This window comes from Sardina pilchardus, unplaced genomic scaffold (genome assembly GCF_963854185.1).
Source record: "Sardina pilchardus unplaced genomic scaffold, fSarPil1.1 HAP1_SCAFFOLD_124, whole genome shotgun sequence".
In the NCBI taxonomy this organism is placed as follows: domain Eukaryota; kingdom Metazoa; phylum Chordata; class Actinopteri; order Clupeiformes; family Clupeidae; genus Sardina; species Sardina pilchardus.
In genome coordinates, this window is record NW_026910887.1 from 38,384 (window position 1) to 46,916 (window position 8,533).

Below are 8,533 nucleotides of genomic sequence, written 5' to 3' on the forward strand. Positions count from 1 at the left end.
TATGTATCATATATGCAACCCTCTTGCAGGAGAAACCTATTCAGGCCACCTGTATATTCCTGTATGAATTCTCTCTATTTTTCTAAAGCTTATGGTTGAGACCATTCGGATAAATTGTATTCAATTTCTTGATCCAGTGTCTCTCCCTAGCTAGTCTCTGGCCTTCCGACCAATGCGACCCTGCTTCAAGACCCATGATAGACAAATTGTCACTACCATGCAGTCTGAAGTGTTCATAGAGGTGGGTTGCTTTCACAGTATTGTTAATTGAATAGATATGCTGTTTTAGCCTTTCCAATAGGCTATTTTTGGTTTGGCCAATATATAACCTATTGCATGTCTTGCATTCAATACAATAAACCAGATTTGCTGTCCTCATCTCCAGACCATCAGAGACAGGTGAACCCAGGTGAGTAGCTCGATTCAAAATAAATTTAACTGTTTTAAAATGTTGACTGTATTTGTCTCTTTTAGATGCTCTGCCCAAAGAAGCATTGACCAAAACATCTTTGAGGTTTTTATTCCTCCGGAAAGCTGAAATAATTTTAAAATCTTGTAGCGGAACACATGAATCCTGCAACCTATGAAAATGAGCCTTCATCTTAGAGTTCAGAGCCTGGGAAGTGGGAGAGAAGACTGACACAAAAGGGACCAGATTTTTCTCTCTGACTGTGCCGTTCTCTCTTTTAGGGTTCAACTCATTTCCACAAAGTCGTTGGGTCTCGACTTTAATGTCCCTAAGGAAGGTTCTGCTGTATCCCCTCAATTTGAGGGCTCGGAACAGGGTCTTGGTCGCCGACTCGACGTCCTCAGGCGCAGTGCATATCCTGTTGAAGCGAATCAACTGGGACTTGACGATACCCCTAAAGGTATGGCGTGGATGGTAACTGGATTTATGCAACAACGCCTGAGTGTCGGTCGGCTTGCAGTAGACCCTGGTTCCAAGTGTCTTCTCCCCATTCCCATTTGCAATAAAATACACCTCCGTGTCCAAGAACTCTATTTTCTCCGGTTGCAGGTTGTATTTCACTGTAATGGAGGTATGATGCTGGTTGAGCACCTCAATGAACTCCAAAAACTCACCCTCAGTATGGCTCCAAAGGCCAAAAATATCATCCAGGTACCGTATATAAAAGGATGGTAATTTGTTGCATTTGGGGAAGACAGTTCGCTCCCAGTCCGCCATATAAATATTAGCGTAGGCGGGAGCAAACTTCTTCCCCATTGCCGTACCGTGTACCTGGAGGTAGATCTTTGAGTCAAACTCAAAGTCGTTTTTCGTCAGGCTGAGTTCAAGCAGCTCAAGGAGGGCCTCATCTGGTCTCGAGTGGTCAGGAAACCTCTAACTGCCTTGAGACCCAACTGAGTTTCGATGTTTGTATACAGAGAATTAATATCCACAGAGAAGAGCATGGCATCAGGTTGTACAACCAGTTCTTTTATTTTTTAGATAAACTCGTAGGTGTCTTTAACGTAGCTCTCATGCTTCTGTGACAAGGGGTTAAGAAAGTGGTCTATAAAATCTGCTATTCTATAGGATTCACTGCCGCAATCGGAGACGATCGGTCTGCCAGGTGGAACTTGGTGAGGTACCGTCCACGTCGCTGGATCCTTATGGATCTTTGGTAGGAGATAGAACTTCCTAGGGCGTGGAGGGTCCTCTCCATACAGAAAATATTTCTGTTTGGCTGTGATCATCTTGTCTGCATACAGGCGATCCAAAATCTCTCGGATTCTCTTCTGGGATTCCAGCTGTAGAGAACCAGTCAGGGTCAGGGTTAGGGTTAGGAAATTAAGATTAAAAGTTTTGTTTAATATTTAACGGTTGGTTAAAATGTGCACTGGCCTGCTGTTATTTCCTCCCTTATCCCATTTAAAACAGTATATATAAAAAAAGACATGGTAAAAAGTTGGTTTTGTATAAAATGTGTAAAAGGGAGAGGGTAAGGACAAGACACGGGTAAGCATACGTTTTTATTTAATTCATTTTTTCATTTAATCCTATGGGATAGATTGTTTTTAGTTTTAAAATCCATAATCTTTCTGCCCTCTTCCTTTGTAGACAGGTCCAGCCTGGGTTCCCTTCCAGACCACAGACCCTCAGGTGTGAGATGTGGTGAGTTTGGAAGTGTGCGACAAGGTAAGTGTTGAGTGTATTTTTGTGTATGTTGTGTAGATGTTGTTTTAGGCGTGTGCGTAAGGTATGTCCAGTTTCCCCGATGTAAATCATGTGACAGGAAGTGCAGGTGATGGCGTAAACTAAATTGGGAGTGTCTAAGGTCAGGGGGTTGGTGGGTGCAGAGCAATGGCTATGGATGTTTGTGATAAATAAGTGGGGAGTGAAATGAATGTTTTTCTTGGGGGGTGGGGGTTGAAGGTGACGGGTGAAAGTGGTGCGGATGAGGAGGTCCTTTAAGTTTTTATTTCGTCTGTATGCGGAGATGAGTGCGTGGTGTTGGAAGGTGGGGTGTGATGCTTGATAGTCAGTATAATGTTGTTTCAGTGTGTGGTGTAGGTGTTGGATGCCGTGTGAGTAGGTGCTGATGAGGGGCAGGAGATGGGAGGGGTTAAGGTTAGGTTAGGGGAAAATGCTCCAGCTACTGAAAGTAGCCGGAATGCACTGGCACACAAATCTGAGGACAGCCTCGAAGTGGTCAGGTAAGTGTACCTTTTATTTCTCTCTAATATGTGATCTCTGTCACTCTCCTTTTGCAGGTGGCCGAAGGGGCAGATCTCCAAGCGGATCTCAGACAAAGGAGGTGAGTATCTGGGTTTATACTCTAATTCAGTAACCCAGGGAGAGGGTTAAGGTTAGGGAAAGGTATGGGTATGGGTTAAGGTAAGGGTTAAGGTTAGGGGTAGGGTTAGGGTTAGGGGTAGGGGTAGGGTTAGGGTTAGGGTTAGGGGTTAGGGTTAGGGGTAGGGTTAGGCACACCAAGTTACAATTCCGGAATTGCACGCAGCAATCTTGGAGAATTTGGTAGTTTTTCTGGATTTTTTCCACAAAAACTACCTAAATTTGACGGTTAGCGGTGGGGAGCTAGCGCCTTCTGTGTTAAGTCAATGGGTGACTCTGAAACTCGCGCAGTTCCAGTAGATATTCTGGAATTCCACATATGCACCCAATGTTTCACAGAAATTTAAAAAAAAAAATTAGGAGATACTTCTATCATTTTGTTGTTTTTACATGTGATTTGTTTCAAAAAATATAACATTTTACTATTTTTTTCCAGTCTTTGAAAATTTTGCCTGTAATACCACCGTACAGCCACAAGGGGTCAGAATTGAGTAGGTATTCCCATGGCCTTGTGCCCAAGCCATGAACCCTCAGAAAGAGTGCATCTTTAGGGCAAGATCTGTATGTTGGCTGGGTGCTTAAGGCTGGAGGTCTGGTAGCATATGAGGAAGCAGCGGTAGCAATTCCGGACTGACTCCTTATGGTACACCATAGCATGAACCCTGGGAGGGAGTGCATCAGTCAGGCAAGACGTATGTGGGGAGAGTGCTTAAGGCTGGAGGTCAGGTAGCAAATGTGGAAGTAGAGGTAGCAATTCCGGAATGACTCCTTAAGGTACACCATAGGTAGGCTTTCCCATGGCCGTGTGTCCCAGCAATGAACCCCCAAAAAGAGTGCATCAGTCGGGCAAGACGTATGCGGGGAGGGTGCTTAAGGCTGGAGGTCACGTAGCAAATGTGGAAGCTGAGGTAGCAATTCCGGATTGACTCCTCCAGGTACATCATAGGTAGGCTTTCCCATGGCCGTGTGTCCCAGCAATGAACCCCCAAAAAGAGTGCATCAGTCGGGCAAGACGTTTGCAGGGAGGGTGCTTAAGGCTGGAGGTCAGGTAGCAAATGAGGCAAATATGGAAGTAGAGGTAGCAATTCCGGATTTGCTCCTCTAGGTACATCATAGATAGGCTTTCCCATGGCCGTGTGTCCCAGCAATGAACCCCCAAAAAGAGTGCATCAGTCGGGCAAGATGTAGGCGGGGAGGGTGCTTAAAGGCTGGAGGTCAGGTAGCAAATGTGGACGTAAAGGTAGCAATTCCGGATTTGCTCCTCTAGGTACAGCATAGGCAGAATTTCTCATGGCCGCGTGCCCCAGCCATGAACCCCCAAAAAGAGTGCATCAGTCGGGCAAGATGTAGGTGGGGAGGGTGCTTAAGGCTGGAGGTCACGTAGCAAATGTGGAAGTAGAGGTAGCAATTCCGGATTTGCTCCTCTAGGTACAGCATAGGCAGAATTTTCCTCCCCCGCGTGCCCCAGCCATGAACCCCCAAAAAGAGTGCATCAGTCGGGCAAGATGTAGGCGGGGAGGGTGCTTAAAGGCTGGAGGTCAGGTAGCAAATGTGGACGTAAAGGTAGCAATTCCGGATTTGCTCCTCTAGGTACAGCATAGGCAGAATTTTTCATGGCCGCGTGCCCCAGCCATGAACCCCCAAAAAGAGTGCATCAGTCGGGCAAGATGTAGGCGGGGAGGGTGCTTAAGGCTGGAGGTCACGTAGCAAATGTGGAAGTAAAGGTAGCAATTCCGGATTTGCTCCTCTAGGTACATCATAGGCAGAATTTTCCACCGGCGCGTGCCTCAGCCATGAACCCAAAAAAAGAGTGCATCAGTCGGGCAAGATGTATGTGGGGAGGGTGCTTAAGGCTGGAGGTCACGTAGCAAATGTGGAAGTAAAGGTAGCAATTCCGGATTTGCTCCTCTAGGTACAGCATAGGCAGAAAATTCCACCGGCGCGTGCCCCAGTCATGAACCCCCAAAAAGAGTGCATCAGTCGGGCAAGATGTATGTGGGGAGGGTGCTTAAGGCTGGAGGTCACGTAGCAAATGTGGAAGTAAAGGTAGCAATTCCGGATTTGCTCCTCTAGGTACAGCATAGGCAGAATTTCTCATGGCCGCGTGCCCCAGCCATGAACCCCCAAAAAGAGTGCATCAGTCGGGCAAGATGTAGGCGGGGAGGGTGCTTAAGGCTGGAGGTCACGTAGCAAATGTGGAAGTAAAGGTAGCAATTCCGGATTTGCTCCTCTAGGTACATCATAGGCAGAAAATTCCACCGGCGCGTGCCCCAGTCATGAACCCCCAAATAGAGTGCATCAGTCGGGCAAGATGTATGCGGGGAGGGTGCTTAAGGCTGGAGGTCAGGTAGCAAATGTGGAAGTAAAGGTAGCAATTCCGGATTTGCTCCTCTAGGTACATCATAGGCAGAAATTTCCACCGGCGCGTGCCCCAGTCATGAACCCCCAAAAAGAGTGCATCAGTCGGGCAAGACATATGCGGGGAGGGTGCTTAAGGCTGGAGGTCATGTAGCAAATGTGGAAGTAAAGGTAGCAATTCCGGATTTGCTCCTCTAGGTACATCATAGGCAGAAATTTCCACCGGCGCGTGCCTCAGCCATGAACCCAAAAAAAGAGTGCATCAGTCGGGCAAGATGTATGTGGGGAGGGTGCTTAAGGCTGGAGGTCACGTAGCAAATGTGGAAGTAAAGGTAGCAATTCCGGATTTGCTCCTCTAGGTACATCATAGGCAGAAATTTCCACCGGCGCGTGCCCCAGTCATGAACCCCCAAAAAGATTGCATCAGTCGGGCAAGACATATGCGGGGAGGGTGCTTAAGGCTGGAGGTCACGTAGCAAATGTGGAAGTAAAGGTAGCAATTCCGGATTTGCTCCTCTAGGTATATCATAGGCAGAAATTTCCACCGGCGCGTGCCCCAGTCATGAACCCCCAAAAAGAGTGCATCAGTCGGGCAAGACATATGCGGGGAGGGTGCTTAAGGCTGGAGGTCACGTAGCAAATGTGGAAGTAAAGGTAGCAATTCCGGATTTGCTCCTCTAGGTAAAGCATAGGCAGAAATTTCCACCGGCGCGTGCCCCAGTCATGAACCCCCAAAAAGAGTGCATCAGTCGGGCAAGACGTATGCGGGGAGGGTGCTTAAGGCTGGAGGTCACGTAGCAAATGTGGAAGTAAAGGTAGCAATTCCGGATTTGCTCCTCTAGGTACATCATAGGCAGAAAATTCCACCGGCGCGTGCCCCAGTCATGAACCCCCAAAAAGAGTGCATCAGTCGGGCAAGATGTAGGCGGGGAGGGTGCTTAAGGCTGGAGGTCACGTAGCAAATGTGGAAGTAAAGGTAGCAATTCCGGATTTGCTCCTCTAGGTACATCATAGGCAGAATTTTCCACCGGCGCGTGCCTCAGCCATGAACCCAAAAAAAGAGTGCATCAGTCGGGCAAGATGTATGTGGGGAGGGTGCTTAAGGCTGGAGGTCACGTAGCAAATGTGGAAGTAAAGGTAGCAATTCCGGATTTGCTCCTCTAGGTACAGCATAGGCAGAAAATTCCACCGGCGCGTGCCCCAGTCATGAACCCCCAAAAAGAGTGCATCAGTCGGGCAAGATGTATGTGGGGAGGGTGCTTAAGGCTGGAGGTCACGTAGCAAATGTGGAAGTAAAGGTAGCAATTCCGGATTTGCTCCTCTAGGTACAGCATAGGCAGAATTTCTCATGGCCGCGTGCCCCAGCCATGAACCCCCAAAAAGAGTGCATCAGTCGGGCAAGATGTAGGCGGGGAGGGTGCTTAAGGCTGGAGGTCACGTAGCAAATGTGGAAGTAAAGGTAGCAATTCCGGATTTGCTCCTCTAGGTACATCATAGGCAGAAAATTCCACCGGCGCGTGCCCCAGTCATGAACCCCCAAATAGAGTGCATCAGTCGGGCAAGATGTATGCGGGGAGGGTGCTTAAGGCTGGAGGTCAGGTAGCAAATGTGGAAGTAAAGGTAGCAATTCCGGATTTGCTCCTCTAGGTACATCATAGGCAGAAATTTCCACCGGCGCGTGCCCCAGTCATGAACCCCCAAAAAGAGTGCATCAGTCGGGCAAGACATATGCGGGGAGGGTGCTTAAGGCTGGAGGTCATGTAGCAAATGTGGAAGTAAAGGTAGCAATTCCGGATTTGCTCCTCTAGGTATATCATAGGCAGAAATTTCCACCGGCGCGTGCCCCAGTCATGAACCCCCAAAAAGAGTGCATCAGTCGGGCAAGACATATGCGGGGAGGGTGCTTAAGGCTGGAGGTCACGTAGCAAATGTGGAAGTAAAGGTAGCAATTCCGGATTTGCTCCTCTAGGTAAAGCATAGGCAGAAATTTCCACCGGCGCGTGCCCCAGTCATGAACCCCCAAAAAGAGTGCATCAGTCGGGCAAGACGTATGCGGGGAGGGTGCTTAAGGCTGGAGGTCACGTAGCAAATGTGGAAGTAAAGGTAGCAATTCCGGATTTGCTCCTCTAGGTACATCATAGGCAGAAAATTCCACCGGCGCGTGCCCCAGTCATGAACCCCCAAAAAGAGTGCATCAGTCGGGCAAGACATATGCGGGGAGGGTGCTTAAGGCTGGAGGTCACGTAGCAAATGTGGAAGTAAAGGTAGCAATTCCGGATTTGCTCCTCTAGGTACAGCATAGGCAGAATTTTCCACCGCCGCGTGCCCTAGACATGATCCCCCGGAGGGAGTACATCAGTCGGGCAAGACGCATGTGGGGAGGGTGCTTAAGACGTAGCAAATATGGAAGTAAAGGTAGCAATTCCGGATTTGCTCCTCTAGGTACGTCATAGGAAGAATTTTCCACCGCCGCGTGCCCTAGACATGATCCCCCGGAGAGAGTACATCAGTCGGGCAAGACGCATGTGGGGAGGGTGCTTAAGACGTAGCAAATATGGAAGTAGAGGTAGCAATTCCGGATTTGCTACTTAAGTCATTGCCATGTGCCCCAGCCTTGAACCTAGACTGGAGGTCAGGTAGCAAATATGGAAGAAGAGGTAGCAATTCCGGAGTGACTACTTTTGGTTTAGACAGTCAGTGGAAGGTCCCTGCCTGACTTTGGGTGCTCATTTCCCCCTAGACATCCACTGGAGGGTCCCTGCCGGACTCTGGGTGCTCTTTTCCCCATAGACAAACAGTGGAGGGTCCCTCCCTGCCTGACTTTGGGTGCTCATTTCCCCCAAGACATCCACTGGAGGGTCCCTGCCCAACTGTGGATGCTCCATTCACCCAAGACATCCACTGGAGGGTCTCTGGCTGACTATGAGTGCTCATTTCCCCCAAGACATCCACTGGAGGGTCCCTGTCCGACTTTGGGTGCTCATTTCCCCCAAGACATCCACTGGAGGGTCCCTGCCCATCTGTGGATGCTCCATTCACCCAAGATATCCACTGGAGGGTCTCTGCCTGACTATGAGTGCTCATTTCCCCCAAGAGAGCCACTGGTGGGTCCCTGCCCGACTTTGGGTGCTTCTTTCCCAACAGACATCCACTGGAGGGCCGATGCCCGACTTTGGAGGTCAGGTAGCAAATGTGGAAGTAGATGTAGCAATTCCGGATTGACTACTTTTGGTGTAGACAGTCAGTGGAAGGTACTTGCCTGACTTTGGGTGCTCATGTCCCCCTAGACATCCACTGGAGGGTCCCTGCCTGACTCTGGGTGCTCATTTCCCCCAAGACATCCTTTGGAGGGTCCCTGCCTGACTCTGGATGTTCTTT